Source organism: Eurosta solidaginis, chromosome 3 (genome assembly GCF_040869045.1).
Source record: "Eurosta solidaginis isolate ZX-2024a chromosome 3, ASM4086904v1, whole genome shotgun sequence".
Taxonomy (NCBI): Eukaryota; Metazoa; Arthropoda; class Insecta; order Diptera; family Tephritidae; genus Eurosta; species Eurosta solidaginis.
The window spans coordinates 209,128,887-209,146,701 of NC_090321.1; the positions used below are offsets into that span (position 1 = coordinate 209,128,887).

The window sequence follows — 17,815 nt, forward strand, 5'->3', positions numbered from 1 at the left end:
AGATTCACCCCTGGTCCACCTATATGGCGATATCTAGAACAGGCCTCCACCTATAGAACTAAGGCCCACGCCCTTTTAAAATATTCATTAACCCCTTTCATTTGATACCCATATCGTACAAACAAATTCTAGGGTCACCCCTGGTCCACCTTTATGGCGATATCTCGAAACGGCGTCCACCTATGGAACTAAGGATCACTCCCTTTTAAAATACGCATTAGCACCTTTCATTTGATACCCATATCATACAAACAAATTCTAGAGTCACCCCTGGTCCACCTTTTTGGCGTTATCTCGAAACGGCCTCCACCTATGGAACTAAGGATCACTCGCTTTTAAAATACGCATTAACACCTTCCATTTGATACCCATATCATACAAACAAATTCTAGAGTCACCCCTGGTCCACCTTTATGGCGATATCTCGAAAAGGCGTCCACCTATAGAACTAAGGCCCACTCTCTTTTAAAATACTCACTAACCCCTTTCATTTGATACCCATATCGTACGAACAAATTCTAGGGTCACCCCTGCTCCACCTTTATGGCGATATCTCGAAACGGCGTCCACCTATGGAACTAAGGATCACTCCCTTTTAAAATACGCATTAGCACCTTTCATTTGATACCCATATCATACAAACAAATTCTAGAGTCAACCCTGGTCCACCTTTATGCCGATATCTCGAAAAGGCGGTCACCTATACAACTACCCCCACTCCCTTTTAAAACCCTCATTAATACCTTTAATTTGATACCCATATCGTACAAACGCATTCTAGAGTCACCCCTAAGGATCACTTCCTTTTAAAATACTCATTAACACCTTTCATTTGATACACATGTCATACAAACACGTTCCAGGGTTACCCTAGGTTCATTAGCCTACATGGTTATTTTCCCTTATGTTGTCACCATAGCTCTCAACTGAGTATGTAATGTTCGGTTACACCCGGACTTAACCTTCCTTACTTTTTTATTTTATATTTATCTTAAAAATCGTTTAGGTATGTACATCTGTTCCCTATATATTTCTTATCTTATACATACGATTATTTGGAGATTACGAACGGGATAAGATTATTGTTCAGCCCCATTCATGAAATATATGAAGTCTTCGGCACAGCCGAAGACAGTCCTGTCCTTACTTGTTCACATATTTACATATTTGAATTTATTTCAAAGATGTAAATTGGTATTAATCGGCCAACAAGGCGTATGAGTAACTTTTTTTCAAGAAAGTAAGAACAATGTTACCAATTCAGGCTTTTATTTAATGGACATACATTCATATGCACACATGTAGGAAATTTTCTTAGGCTTCAAATAAGCTGAATGAAGATTTTAACGTTGTACAGTGGTCGATTTGCCTTCCGCGGCACAAAATTAATAACAACCAAGGCAAAATGTATATTTAATAGGTTTTTGTCACGAAATCAGAAAAAGTCGAAGAGCTGATATAATGATCATAAAAAGTAAATATAAATTTGATTGAAATGATTTCAATGAAAGTTTTTTTTCTTAAAAAATTTGGAAAAAATTCTTCTATCACCAAAAATACAAAAGCAACTATTCGGTAACTGAGCTATCTATCTACATATGTAGTCTTTTAAATATAATAAATTATTTATTTGCAATTAAATATTTTTTTAGTACGGAAATAATCTGGGACTGGAGCATTTTTTTTTTTTAATTTCATGAGTTGGTTTCTCGAAATTCGGAAAAAAATTAAGAATTAAAAAATATTTTTTTTAATAATAATTAATTTAAAAAAATGTATATATTTTTAGTAAACTTTTTTTTCAAATACCGAAATAATATAAAAAATAAACTGTTATTTGAAAAAAAAGTTGACGTTTTAATTAGAGAACACAATAAAAGTTGTTTATTTAAAGCAAATTTATATGGACAGAATACACATTTTTGGAAATTCAGAAAAATATTTTTAATTTTTTACTTTTTTGAAAACAAAAAAAATTCTTGAAGAGATTTTAGAAAAACCCCATTTTCTTTTTTTCAATAAAAGGGTTTTTCTTGAAAAAATTTAAGAAAAGTTTCTTGGGTAATTACAAAAACAATTATTCAAAATGTCTGACATAAAAAATATTCATAAGTCTTTCTCTTTCATTGTCTTTTAAATATAATAAATTATGCACATATCTTCAATAAAATAATTTTTAAATACAGAAGTAATAAAAGAATTAAAAATGTTTTTAAAAGGAAAAATGTTCGGAAAAAAATTAAGAATTAGAAAAAATCTTTTTTTTTTAAATAATTAATTAAAAAAAAAGATTACATATTTTCAATGAACTTTTTTTGAGGTGCGGAAAAAATCTAAAAACTAAAAATTTAAATAATTTTCTTGCCGGCTTGAGGTCCAATTTTGTAAATAAAATTTTCAAAAATTGTTGAGTTTTTTCTTCAATATATTTCGGTTACCTACTGTAACCGTCTTCAGGATTAAATTATTTTACGCGTCTTCACTGCTCAACGCGGAGTTTTGTACTGACGGTACGTGCGTGCGGTTACAGTAGGTAACCGAAATATATTGAAGAAAATAACTCAACAAATTTTTGAAAATTTTATTTACAAATTTGGACCTCAAGCCGGCAAGAAAATTATTTATTTAAAAAAGAAAGGTCGCTAAAAACTTATAACTAAAAAATTTATTTGAAAACAAACTTTTTTTAACTTTTCGTTTTTAATTAGAGAACACAATAAAAATGTATCCTTATTGTGTCTTCGATAGGTTTTCCGAATTCGTAAAAAGGTCAGGAATTTTAAAATCTTTATTCAGAAAGTCATTTTTATATTTTTTTTTTATAAAAAATATTTTTTGATGAACACGATAAAAGTCACTGGTTTGGTATCATGAATTATGTATCTTTAGTAAATTTCGTTTCAAAAACAGAGGTTATCTAAGATTAAAAAAATTTGTTTGAACAATAAATTTTTAAACGTTGGGTCTACTCGATGGGCGTAAACTATAACTCACTTAATAAAAAGGCAGTACTCCTTCTGCCCAAAGCAATAATATGCGCGCACTTCCTTTGTAACTACAGCGAGCAGGGACCCTTCGTTTTGTTGTTGTTCTACTATGCAAGTAGAAGCGACTAAAATTGATTTGCGGTGCTTTGCTTTTGTAGCTTACCATTGTCCAATTAAATAAAAGAATACAATACTTGCTGTACAATTATTTGTATTTATTGAGTTTTGGAGAATTGCTAGTGCTTGGAGTGTTGCCCAAAATAATAATGTGCATACACGTCCGAACAGTTCCCAAGCCCAAAGCCAAGTGAATTCTGTCGATCATCAAATATATATCTATACATTGAAATATAACGAGGATTCCTAATTTGTGTTTGCAAATATGCATTCAATATGATTATATACGTAGTTTACGAAAACCCTACAAGGTTGTATTTAGCTTCAGAACATAAATTTATCTATTACAATTAAATTGGTAACATATAATTAATACAAGTCAAACAAATAATGATGATTTCAATTAAGTACGAACATACATAAATATACGATTGCTTCAATTTTGTTTTATTTATTTAATTCAATAAAATTCATTTGAACACAATAAAAATTAATAATCATTATCTGAGCTGTTATTTTCTGATAGATCATCATTTCAAACTTTTGCATAATTTTTCGGATTACAAAAAAAATTAATTCCTTGAATCGGTTTTTAAAAGTTCGGAAAATTTTTAAAAGTATAAAATTTTTTAGAAAACAGTTTTTTTTTAATGAACACAAAAAAATCACTTTTCTGGTATCTGTGCTGTGCGTATTTTATTTATTTTTTTTTCAACAAATGTACCGTAAAAATTTCGAAATTTTCTTCTTACTAGAAATATTCTTAAGGCAAACATTTTTGTTGTGGCTGTTTTCGTCAACACGTTTTATTAGGTCTGATATGTCCATAATTAACTTTTTTTAACAAACCAACTTCTAATATCTAAAAATGTTAGGCCAACTTTGTTTTTTATTTGTTTTCAGTATTTAAGAAGAAGTACATAGTTATTCGTCCAGAAAAAAAATCTTGTATCTACTAGAATGAAGTATGAGGAAAAAATAGCAAAACTAGAATTAAAAAAAAAAACTCCGAAATTTTTGTACTGAATTTTCTAGACGAATTTAACGAGTAAAAATGTCATGTCGAAATATTCCTCAAGCACTTTGTCGATATATTTTTTGTGCGCTTTTTCGTCAAAATTGTTTGTGTACATTTTTTTGTCAAAATATTTTATAATCGACAGTTTTCGCCGAAACATTTTATGAAAATTTTTCATAGTACTTTTCCAGTAATAATACGCCCTGTTTTATCGAAACTTTTGTATGCTTTTTTGTTGGGATTTGTTTTTTTTTTTTTTTAGTTTCTACCGATAAAATTTTATGAATATGAAAGTTTTTGTATACGTCTATCTTCTACGAATTTTTTAAATGTGCTCTTTTTATCAAAAAGCTTTTATGATTTCTTTATCGAAATTTTCGTATGCATCTATTTTGTAAACATTTTTTATGCGCCTTGCTCGCTATCAAAAATATAAAGATTATTATTATTATTTTTGTTTCAATAACTTGCAATACTCGGCAGAGCGATCTTGCTACAACTCTAGTTTATCTCTATAATTTGAGCCGCTACCGAGAACAAATCGACCACTGTTCAACTCAACGTTCTTAACTTGCGTCTCAAAATTTATTTTCAATTTTTTACAAACCGTTTTTTGGGGAATACACACAAATAGTAAATATATGCAAGAGAATATGCCTATGTGGGCATTGTAATAATATTAGATTTAGTGTAACGTGTAGTATTTTCCTCTGTTCAGTATGTATGCACATATAAATGTAGTTTTAAGTATTGTTGTTATTGCTTTTAGCTCATCCATCACAGCAGCTGTGCTATAAAATGGAGTATAATGCTTAAATACTGCTGCGGTTTTGGTGAATATATTTATTAGAGTATGTGTGCTGACACACACATGTAAGCTCCGATAGGTAGATACACAAATTCCATCTTGAACGACCATGACCGCACAAATGTTATACGAACAGTCTTAAAGAAAACAGCGACCAATACAATGTTTAGGTAAACTAAGTGAAAAAACAACAAAAAATAAATAGACACAACAGGAAAACATACAACCCGTCTAACAGGTAAAGCTTACAAGTGCTGGAGCAAGCGAGCATAAATACCTTAAACTAAAAATCTGATTGAGTTTCTTATTTTCCCAGTTCTTTTAAATAAAAAACAAATAAGGAAGGCTAAGTTCGGGTGTAACCGAACATTACATACTCAGCTGAGAGCTTTGGAGACAAAATAAGGGAAAATCACCATTTAGCAAAATGAACCTAGGGTAATCCTGGAATGTGTTTATATGACATGTGTATCAAATGAAAGGGGTTAATGATTATTTAAAACGTAGTGGGCCTTAGTTCTATAGGTGAACGCCTTTTCGAGATATCGCAATAAGAATGGACCAGGGGTGACTCTAGAATGTGTTTGTACGATATGAGTATCAAATTAAAAGTATTAATGAGGGTTTTAAAAGGGAATAGCCCTTAGTTGTATATGTGAAGGCTTTTTCGAGATATCGACCAAATGCGGACTAGGGTGACCCAGAACATCTTCTGTTGGGTACCGCTAATTTATTTATATATGTCATACCACGAACAGCATTCCTGCCAAGATTCCAAGGGCAGATATAGACTTCTATATATCAAAATGATCTGGGTGACAAAATAAATTCATTTAGCCATGTCCGTCCGTCCGTCTGTCCGTCCCTCTGTAAACACGATAACTTGAGTAAATTTTGAGGTACCTTGATGAAATTTGGTATGTAGGTTCCTGGGCGCTCATCTCAGATCGCTATTTAAAATGAACGAAATCGGACTACAACCACGCCCACTTTTTCGATATCGAAAATTTCGAAAAACCGAAAAAGTGCAATAATTCATTACCAAAGACGGTGGTACTTGGTAGGTGCGTTGACCTTATGACGCAAAATAGAAAATTAGAAAAATTTTGGACAATGGGCGTAGCACCGCCCACTTTTAAAAGAAGGTAATTTAAAAGTTTTGCAAGCTGTAATTTGCCAGTCGTTGAAGATATCATGATGAAATTTGGCAGCAACGTTACTCCTATTACTATATGTATGCTTGATAAAAATTAGCAAAATCGGAGAACAACCACGCCCACTTTTAAAAAAATTTTTTTTAAGTCAAATTGTAACAAAAATTTTATTATCTTTACAGTATAAAAGTAAAATATGTCAACATTCGACTCCAGTAATGATATGGTGCAACAAAATACAAAGATAAAAGAAAATTTCAAAATGGGCGTAACTCCGCCCATTTAATTCGTCTAGAATACTTTTAATGCCATAATTCGAACAAAAATTTACCAATCCTTGTGAAATTTGGTAGGGACATAGATTCTGTGACGATAACTGTTATGGGCGAAATCGGTTGAAGGTGCCTAGTTTTTATACCCAGTCTACACAGTCGACCGTCTGTCCTTCCACTCGGCCGTTACCACGATAACTTGCGCAAAAAACGATATATCTTAACTAAACTTAGTTCACGTACTTATCTAAAGTCACTTTATCTTGGTATACAATATGGCCGAAATCCGACTACGACGCCCACTTTTCCGATATCGAAAATTACGACAAATGAAAAAAATGCCATAATTCTGTACCACATATGAAAAAAGAGATGAAACATGGTAATTGGATTGGCTTATTGACGCAACATATAACTTTAGAAAAAACTTTGTAAAATGGTTGTGACATCTACCATATTAAGTAGAAGAAAATGAAAAAGTTCTGCAGGGCGAAATTAAAAGCCCTTGGAATATTGGCAGGTATTACATATATAAATAAATTAGCGGTATCCAACAGAAGATGTTCTGGGTCACCCTAGTCCGCATTTGGTCGATATCTCGAAAAAGCCTTCACATATACAACTAAGGGCTACTCCCTTTTAAAACCCTCATTAATACTTTTAATTTGATACCCATATCATACAAACACATTCTAGAGTCACCCCTGGTCCACCTTTATGGCGATATCTCGAAAAGGCGTCCAACTATAGAACTTAGCCTCACGCCCTTTTAGAATACTCATTAACACCTTTCGTTTGACACCCATATTGTACAAACCAGGCATGCTTAACGAACGAAACGATATCATTTCGTTACTATAATCAACGTTAATAAACGAAACGAAGTCATTTTGTTTCGTTTATTAACGTTAAGAACGACAAATTAACGTTAATTTGACGATCTTAACGTTAATAAACGAAACGAAGTGACTTCGTTTAGTTTATTAGCGTTGATTATCGTAACGAAATAATATCGTTTCGTTCGTTAAGCATGCCTGGTACAAACACATTCTATAGTCACCCCTTGTCCACCTTTGTGGCGATATCTCGAAAAGGCGTCCAACTATAGAACTAAGGCCCACTCCCTTTTAAAATACTCATTAACACCTTTCGTTTGATACCCATATTGTACAAACGCATTCTAGAGTCACCCCTGGTCCACCTTTATGCCGAAATCTCGAAAAGGCGACCACCTATACAACTACCACCACCCCCTTTTAAAACCCTCATTAATACCTTTAATTTGATACCCATATCGTACAAACACATTCTAGAGTCACCCCTGGTCCACCTTTATGGCGATATCTCGAAAAGGCGTCCAACTATAGAACTTAGCCTCACGCCCTTTTAGAATACTCATTAACACCTTTCGTTTGACACCCATATTGTACAAACACATTCTATAGTCACCCCTTGTCCACCTTTGTGGCGATATCTCGAAAAGGCGTCCACCTATAGAACTAAGGCCCACTCCCTTTTAAAATACTCATTAACACCTTTCGTTTGATACCCATATTGTACAAACGCATTCTAGAGTCACCCCTGGTCCACCTTTATGCCGAAATCTCGAAAAGGCGACAACCTATACAACTACCACCACCCCCTTTTAAAACCCTCATTAATACCTTTAATTTGATACCAATATCGTACAACCACATTCTAGAGTCACCCCTGGTCCACTCTTATTGCTATATCTCGAAAAGGCGTTCACCTATAGAACTAAGGCCCACTACGTTTTAAATAATCATTAACACCTTTCATTTGATACACATGTCATATAAACACATTCCAGGATTACCCTAGGTTCATTTTGCTAAATGGTGATTTTCCCTTATTTTGTCTCCAAAGCTCTCAGCTGAGTATGTAATGTTCGGTTACAACCGAACTTAGCCTTCCTTACTTGTTTGTTTATACGCTTCTTTATATTTTTTTTTTAGAAAATCCCTTATGACTTTTTTTTAGTTTTTGTGAAAATATTGCATCTACGCCTTTTTCTTCAAAATATTTGTTGATCAAAATTTATTTTTATCCACCTTTTATTATCTAAATATACTTCAACATAAACTAAATGTCAAAATAGGCAAAAGGATGATATCGGCTTATAACCATTTACTATTGGCATGCTAACGTGATACTATAGAAGTTATGAAGTTATAATCTGCTTGCTAATGCCATTCTATTGGCTCTATTTTGTCAGGTGTCATCCCACATTAAAGAGGGAAAAGGATTAGCAATTGATTGTTGAAGAAGAATGAACTTGTGGTTATTGACGACAAGGTAACGGATTGTGGCAGTTTTTGGAATAGGCGCCGCAAAGGCAAAAAAGGACTAGTATGTATATACAAGTGTTTGCTACTATGCTATCTATGGTAAGTACAAGATAGGCATTGAATTACCGGGTAATACCCGGGTTTTCGGATCTCTTTAGCTCAATTTTCGTTTCGGCACTCCCAACATCTGAAGCTGCTCGCACACACTTTGCTTGGCCCTACATTTTTGACACCCTTTCTCATCAGGATAATATGTACTTGTCAACATTGCCAAAGTGAAAGTCGGAGAAAAAAATCTAATTTCGTTGTGTTTATAGGATGACAAAAAAAATGTTTTCCTTTCTAAAAAATCTCGATAAGTAAATATTTAAGCTAGAGCAAACATATTGTTACGAATATTAGCAAAACTAAGGAGTGCTGCCAGCTCTAAGCAGATGCTAAGCAGTGACGTGAATGCACATCAATAATTCATTCATAATGTATCTACATAAACGAAACAATAACTGTGTCTACATATATGTACCATGTACGTGTACGAGCAGCAGGGAGTCAATGCACAAATACATGCATATATCTGAGATACTCCTATAAGTATGCAATGAGAAAAACTATAAAATTGTGCAATTGTAGTTACAGCTGAGAAGTTTGAGAGCTGCTGGACTAGTAGATTCTCGAAGCGACTAGAAGATGCGAATGTTAAAATCAAAGAGTATAAAAGGCGACAGATGCAGAGGAGCTGTAATTCAGTTTTGATTAAGCACGCAATCTGTGGGGCAATAGTAGAGTTATTTATTGTGAAGTACTTTAATAAAGGCCATTTTGCATTATTAAATATTGGAGTTATTTATTCAACAGTTTAGTGATTCGAACTTAGCAGAAGGTTGCAAATAAGAGGATTTGCAAGTAAATTCGTTACAATATGTTAAATAAATAGATTTTCAAGCATTTCCCATAATGTGCACATAAGTATGTAATACTTCCTAAGCGCCAGCTACCTTCCTGTCCGCCTACTAAATGTTCTCCATTTCTCTGTACCTGTTACCAGACCAGCGCTTTAATTCCTCGCCCATTATAAAAATTGCTAAAGAATTCTGCTACGCAAGTTAAAAGAAAATTCGTACAGCTTTTCGGCCTCATACGCCTACGCCCGTCCATTTAACAACAGACTAACACTTGAAAGCCTGACTAACTGATTGAATGACCTGTACCCCAACTTTTATTTGACTGTGTGTCCATTAGCTCACTCTCATTTATATCTTGCGATACGCACTCAGTTTATCTTTTATTTATCTCTTTGTCACATTTTCATTTTTTCCAAGTCTTTTCACACTTCATTTTCTGTGTACTCAATTGAGTTGAGAGCAGCACTGCGTATACGTAACATTTTGTGGTTGAAATGTTTGCTGCGGTCTGTGGGTTGTGCCTCGTATTGTACTTAATTCAATCAAATCAACTCACGCAAAAGTTTATATGTACTATATATGTATGTATATACGATTGTGTTTCGTGTACTCGTTATGTTGCTTGTCACTTTTATTTTATTTTTATACACACATATGTATGTATATATGTATGTATGACCGTAAGCATGTATGTTTAATTGCTCTGTAATATTATCTGCACCTTTTTCTTAATTACTCTTAATAGAAATCCGACAATTTTGAGTTTTGTTGTCACTTTCGCTATTACTCGGTTTTCTTCTTGCACAACGAAGTTTGAATGTCAGCGCAGGAAGTGACATTTATTCACTAAACTTGTACAGATCTAATTAAGCAAAAATACCAAAAGGCTCAATGGTAGGAGTTTAAGTAAATCACACTGTCGCATATTTTCAAGGAGGAAAAAGCAAAATAAAAAATAAGATAACTACTTGGCGCGACTTACATCCAAGCAAGTTTAGGCAGAGCTGCCCTTCTAATTTGTTTCATCATACTTTTGAACTTTTCCTACAAATCGGTAGGATGGGACTACATATTTTATGCCGACTCCGTATGGCATCTGCAAGTCCGATGATCTTCCACTGAGAATTTTGCAGAGCAGAAATGCCCTCGGAATGTTTGATAATCATCTCTTTTCAATTCAAGAATGCTGTCGACCCAAAAGAAGTAGTGATGGTACTGTTTTCGGCCTCATATCTTTCATGAAAGAAACTGATCCGATGAAATTTCAAAAATTCCAAAAATCTGAAGTATCAGTTGTATGGGATTTATATTATACGTTTGTGTAATATATGATCGATCTTAATAGGTTTTTCAGACAACAATGTATGCCTTATATGTACACATACTGTGAAATTTCATACTGCAAGAAAATGAAATAAGAAGAAGTGACGAAAATCCTCGGTTTTGTTACAGATATGTACTATCGTGGTATAACGCTCCCGAATTTACAGAATGTCTTCTTATGTCGCCAATAACATTACTTGCACATTGAGGCAAGAACACTACCTATGAAGAAGCGAAACAAACTTCAGAACAAAGAGTTTTTATTGAATTCTTAGTTGAGGCCTCGCCTCCCGAGGATACAAGTGGACATCTTTGCAATATTTCGAAGAAATCTGGCACACTAGAATTTAGCCGCTTGTATCACATTAGCAGAGACTCAACCTCAACACACAAAGATCCGGCAAAGTTCAATGCCGATAAATGCACGGCGAAGCTCGTTGTCAGTGTTCACTTCCCGAAACTCGCATTAGAGGAGACGCGCGTCACTCTGCACAACTTTGGTTGGTTTTCAACTATCGTAATAGTCGAGAAAGTCCGAGTCAGAAAATTTTCCTATGCGAAAGTTTATGATATCTCGGTGTTCTCTCTTGCATTTTCATGAAGAATCATGAATCCCTCTTATTTTTTGAACTTTTTTCAAAAAAATTCACAAATAAAAGAAAAATCTACTTTTATTTTATGAGTCTCAAAATAAAAGTCAAATCTTAAGGACAGAAAAAAAAGAAAGTCCGACCGCATTACTAAAGACCAGCTCACCCAAGTGAAGCGAAGGCACTGTTACAAAAAGATGAATAGAAGACGACGAAGGCCAAGAGATAGTTGAAGGTCAACAGAAAGACGAACATAAATATAACAAATAAGGAAGGCTAAGTTCGGGTGTAACCGAACATTACATACTCAGCTGAGACCTTTGGATACAAAATAAGGTGAAAATCGCCATGTAGGAAAACGAACCTAGGGTAACCCTGGAATGAGTGGGCCACAGTTCTATAGGTGGACGCCATTTAGGGATATCGCCATAAATGTGGACCAGGGGACTCTAGAATGAGTTCATATGATATGGGTATCAAATTAAAGGTTTTAAAAGGGAGTGGCCCTTAGTTGTATATGTGAAGGCGTTTTCGAGATATCGACCAAAATGTGGACCAGGGTGACCCAGAACATCTTCTGTCGGGTACCGCTAATTTATTTATATATGTAATACCACGAACGGTATTCCTGCCATGATTCCAAGGGCTTTTGATTTCGCCCTGCAGAATTTTCTAATATGGTACCCATTTAACAAAGTTTTTTCTCAAGTTATATTTTGCGTGAAAAAACCAATCCATTCGCAATATTTCATACCTTTTTTCGTATTTGGTATAGAATTATGGCATTTTTTGAAATTTTCGATATCGAAAAAGTGGGCGCGGTCAAGGTCGGATTTCGGCCATTTTTAATACCAATATAAAGTGAGTTCAGATAACTACGTGAACTAAGTTTAGTAAAGATATATATTTTTGCTCAAGCTATTGTGCTCTGCTCAGCTGAGTATAATAATTGCAATGGTGTGGATGAAAACGAAAAGAAGATATCCCATATAAAGATAGATACGAAGATCCGTGCAACGAATCTCATAAGCTATACGCTAGCGCAGGCCTATCGCAATAAAAACAGTACCAGGTCTCATTCAGTCCCCTCACAGTGCTTTTAACTGGCACTTTTGAGATTGTGATGTACAATAATATAGCAATTGCTCGTCTTTGCTGGTTTTAAAAACGAGTTCTTAACTGGTTCAGTCGTAGGTATTCTGATATTGTTTAAATACATTTACCTCAGACCTAAGCGCTGTTGGTACAGGTATGGCTACCAACTGCCTTGCTCTGAACTCGACTAGCACCAGTTTCGAGGACGTCATTAAACCTGTAGTGCGAAACTGCCGCCTTGCGTGACTATCTCCAATTTTTTCTGCAGGGCTATTACGAATGTGAGGACGAAGGCAAGGCAAAGAATATATTAAAATGCGATTGACTTATGGGGATTACTTTCGTTATAGTTTGTTTGAATAAAAAGAATTACAATTTTTAAAATTAGAAAAATGTATTGAGTAGCTAACAAATGCGCTTATTTTCTATTCAAAGGAGCATCTGTTTTTAAAACACTGTACTGCTTAAAATACTTGAAAGCATGGTATAAATATTACAAGGTAAAACCGGTGAGAGCCGAAACCACGTTTAAAAAATTTTTAAAATTCTCACTGTTCTCACATTTTTATACTCAGTTGAGCAGAGCTCACAGAGTATATTAACTTTGATTGGATAACGGTTGGTTGTACAGGTATAAAGGATTCGAGATAGATATAGACTTCCATATATCAAAATCATCAGTATCGAAAAAAAATTCGATTGAGCCATGCCCGTCCGTCCGTCCATTAACACGATAACTTGAGTAAATTTTGAGGTATCATGATGAAATTTGGCAGGAACGTTACTCTTATTACTATATGTCTGCTTACTAATAATTAGCAAAATGGGAAAACGACCACGCCCACATTTAAGAAAAAAAATTTTTTAATTCAAATTTTAAAAGAAAAGTTAATATGGTGCAACAAAATATAAAAATAAAAGAAAATTTGAAAATGTGCGTGACTCCGCCCTTTTTCATTTAATTTGTCTAGGATACTTTTAATGCCATAAGTCGAACAAAAATTTACCAATCCTTGTGAAATTTGGTAGAGGCTTAGATTCTAGGACGATAACTGTTTGCTGTGAAAAAGGGCGAAATCGGTTGAAGCCGCGCCCAGCTTTTATACACAGTCGACCGTCTGTCCTTCCGCCCGGCCTTTAACTTGATAACTTGAGCAAAAATCGATATATCTTTACTAAACTCTGTTCACGTACTTATCTGAACTCACTTTGTATTGGTTTAAAAAATGGCCGAAATCCGACTATGACCACGCCCACTTTTTCTATATCGAAAAATACGAAAAATGAAAAAAAATGCCATAATTATATACCAAATACCAAAAAAGGGATGAAACATGGTAATTGTATTGGTCTATTGACGCAAAATATAACTTCAGAAAAAAAACTAGACACCTACCACACCCATTTTACCAATTATTAAGTAGAAGAAAATGAAAAAGTTTTGCAGGGCGAAATCAAAAGCCCTTGGAATCTTGGAAGGAATACTGTTCGTGGTATTACATATATAAATAAATTAGCGGTACCCGGCAGATGAAGTTCTGGATCACCCTGGTCCACGTTTATGGCGATATCTCGAAAAGGCGTCACATATAGAACTAAGGCCCACACCTTTTTAAAATACTCAATAACACCTTTCATTTGATACCCATATTATACAAACGCATTCTAGAGTCACCCCTGGTCCACGTTTATGGCGAAAGGCTTCCACTCCTTTTTAAAATACTCATTAACACCTTTCATTTGATACCCATATCGTACAAAAAAATTCTAGAGTCACCCCTGGCCCACCTTTATGGCGATATCTCGAAAAGGCATCCACCTATGGAACTAAGGCCCACTCCCTTTTAAAATACTCATTAACACCTTTCTTTTGATACCCATATTGTACAAACAAATTCTAGAGTCACCCCTGGTCCACCTTTATGGCGATATCTCGAAAAGGCGTCCACCTATGGAACTAAGGATCACTTCTTTAAAATACTCAATAACACCTTTCATTTGATACCCATATTATACAAACGCATTCTAGAGTCACCCCTGGTCCACGTTTATGGCGAAAGGCTTCCACTCCTTTTTAAAATACTCATTAACACCTTTCATTTGATACCCATATCGTACAAAAAATTTTGGAGTCACCCCTGGCCCACCTTTATGGCGATATCTCGAAAAGGCATCCACCTATGGAACTAAGGCCCACTCCCTTTTAAAATACTCATTAACACCTTTCATTTGATAATCGTATCGTACAAACAAATTCTAGAGTCACCCCTGGTCCACCTTTATGGCGATATCTCGAAAAGGCGTCCACCTATGGAACTAAGGATCACTTCCTTTAAAATACTCATTAACGCCTTTCTTTTGATACCCATATTGTACAAACAAATTCTAGAGTCACTCCTGGTCCACGTTTATGGCGATATCTCGAAAAGGCTTCCACTCCTTTTTAAAATACTCATTAACACCTTTCTTTTGATACCCATATTGTACAAACAAATTCTAGAGTCACCCCTGGTCCACCTTTATGGCGATATCTCGAAAAGGCGTCCACCTATGGAACTAAGGATCACTTCCTTTAAAATACTCAATAACACCTTTCATTTGATACCCATATTATACAAACGCATTCTAGAGTCACCCCTGGTCCACGTTTATGGCGAAAGGCTTCCACTCCTTTTTAAAATACTCATTAACACCTTTCATTTGATACCCATATCGTACAAAAAATTTTGGAGTCACCCCTGGCCCACCTTTATGGCGATATCTCGAAAAGGCATCCACCTATGGAACTAAGGCCCACTCCCTTTTAAAATACTCATTAACACCTTTCATTTGATAATCGTATCGTACAAACAAATTCTAGAGTCACCCCTGGTCCACCTTTATGGCGATATCTCGAAAAGGCGTCCACCTATGGAACTAAGGATCACTTCCTTTAAAATACTCATTAACGCCTTTCTTTTGATACCCATATTGTACAAACAAATTCTAGGGTCACCCCTGGTCCACCTTTATGGCGATATCTCGAAACGGCGTCCACCTATGGAACTAAGGATTATTCGCCTTTAAAATACTCATTAACACCTTTCATTTGATACCCATATCGTGCAAACAAATTCTGGAGTCAGCCCTGATCCACCTTTATGGCGATATCCCTAAATGGCGTCCACCTATAGAACTATGGCCCACTTCCTCATAAAATACTCTTTAGTGCCTTTCATTTGATAGACATGTCGGTTCATTTTCCTACATGGATATTTTCCCTTATGTTGTCACCACAGCTCTCAACTGAGTATGTAATGTTCGATTACACCCGAACTTAACCTTCTTTGCTTGTTTATTTTGGTTTTGATTTCATAACAGAAATATAACACACTGTAATATATTTGGTAATTCTATCCGACAGCATGACACTCTTAATACACTTCCAAAAATATCAAGAGGGGTATCAAAAGACGCGTTTTTGATCCAGGATCCCGAATCCGGGATCTGTTATTTACAAAAGAAGTTTTGAAAATTTTCATGTGGTTGTTGTAATTTTGATGATTTTGTGGTACCCACAAAAAAATTTTGAACATAAGTGTTTTCGCGGATATAATTTTGGCCTCCAAACCGGTGTTGGACCCACCCAAGGTATTTTTTTATAAATCTAATGCAGAAAGGTGTTCTGCGCAAAAATACTATAGATCCCACCCTCGGGTTCGGAGCACTCCGGGGTCATTTTTCTGTTTTTCGTTAATATCTTCTGAACGATCTAAAATTTTTATTTTCCGCCTTCGGATTATTGTTGTCTAGGTCAATACGAGTCTTTTGACACCTCTCTCGGTATTTTTGTACGCGTATTACCAGTGTCATGCTGTCGTAAATATTTTTGAGTTCTAACATTAATATTATGATATTTTATCCAAAACCGAATTTTTTATTGATGGAAATAACTTTTTTTGGTGGGAAAGAAATCTTAACTATCAACCGCATTCCAGAATTTTCAATTCAAGAATTGTATTGTGGTTTCCCGCATAAAGAGGCATCAGGCCACGATCCTCCTCCAAGAAATTTTCTTCAACAAATTGTTTCGAAATTTATCTGCGTCTGCGCCACGAGAAGAAAATCCCGACTTACCGCCAAGGTGTACGGAAGAGATACATATCTACTAATAATAACAATTTGGTGTGATATATACCTGAGGAGTTTAAGTTCTAGCTTTCCATCAAATTCAAAGGCTACGTATCGTGTATTCGTTTTTCTATAAACTGGCTCACCTAAATACATGTTTTGTGCCGACCCAAAAATTTATCTGCTAAGGCGGACGAACTTTTGGTGCCAAGGTAATGCCGAGGGAAAATCAATACCATTTATACAAATTTCCTTAAATATTTTTCATGGATAGGCCAACACACTAGCTCTACACCACGCCGGCAGACTATGACCGTTCAGCCGGTAAATTTAGCCTCCACGAACTATGATACTCCAACTGGACGATGATGTTTAGTTAAGCTGCGAAGAGCTATCGCGTTTTTTCTGGCGTGGGCAAGTTATGCGAAGATCTCCACTGGGTTCGGAGAAGCAGGTGGGAGAAGACTTTGATCTCTCTTGGTGCCCGCTGTTGTCGTCAGATATCGCGAAACAGCGTTAGCTGGAGTGGTTTGTTACGCAACGGCCGCATCTGATAAAGTGAAGTTTCGGCATATTTAATGGTTAAAGACGTATCAACCAAGTGAGGAAGGATGAATGAAAAATCAATAGGGGTTGACTCCAACATTCGCTTCTTAATTAGAAGAGGTTAAGAAGTGAGGTCTTTTCTTTTGTCCCTTTGCAAAAATAGGACGTGTTGAGGCATCCATTATATTGGTAACTCATTTTTTCGCCATATACATATATACCGATTTCAAAACTTTTGGAAATATTTTTTCACTTATTTCATAAGCATTTTATTTTTTGGGATTTAAAAAAAGTGAAAAATGTCAAACCAACAATTTTTTTTGTGTTTACTTTGGTTTGGCATTTCCACAAAGTTTAAGAGAGTGATTTTAACATTTTTTTAAAAATCAATAAACCATTATGGCCGCCAAGAAGAGTAAATGGTTTTACCTGGTAATATTTATACCATGCTTGAAAGCTTGAAGTCGGTTTCATCATACTTATATACAATTACTGACAACTAAAACAGTTTCAAGAGTTACTTAAAAGACAAAGTTATAAACTTGAGCAAGTACGCCATGTCGTATGATAAACTTTTGTTTGCT

The 17,815-nt window shown here is 35.0% G+C and overlaps 1 protein-coding gene across 6 annotated transcripts in view; it reads right to left on the reverse strand.

Annotated features, from left to right (window-relative positions):
• Window positions 1–17,815, reverse strand: part of Dhit (Double hit) — a 153,868-nt gene that overhangs the window by 62,352 nt on the left and 73,701 nt on the right. The window lies entirely within an intron of this gene.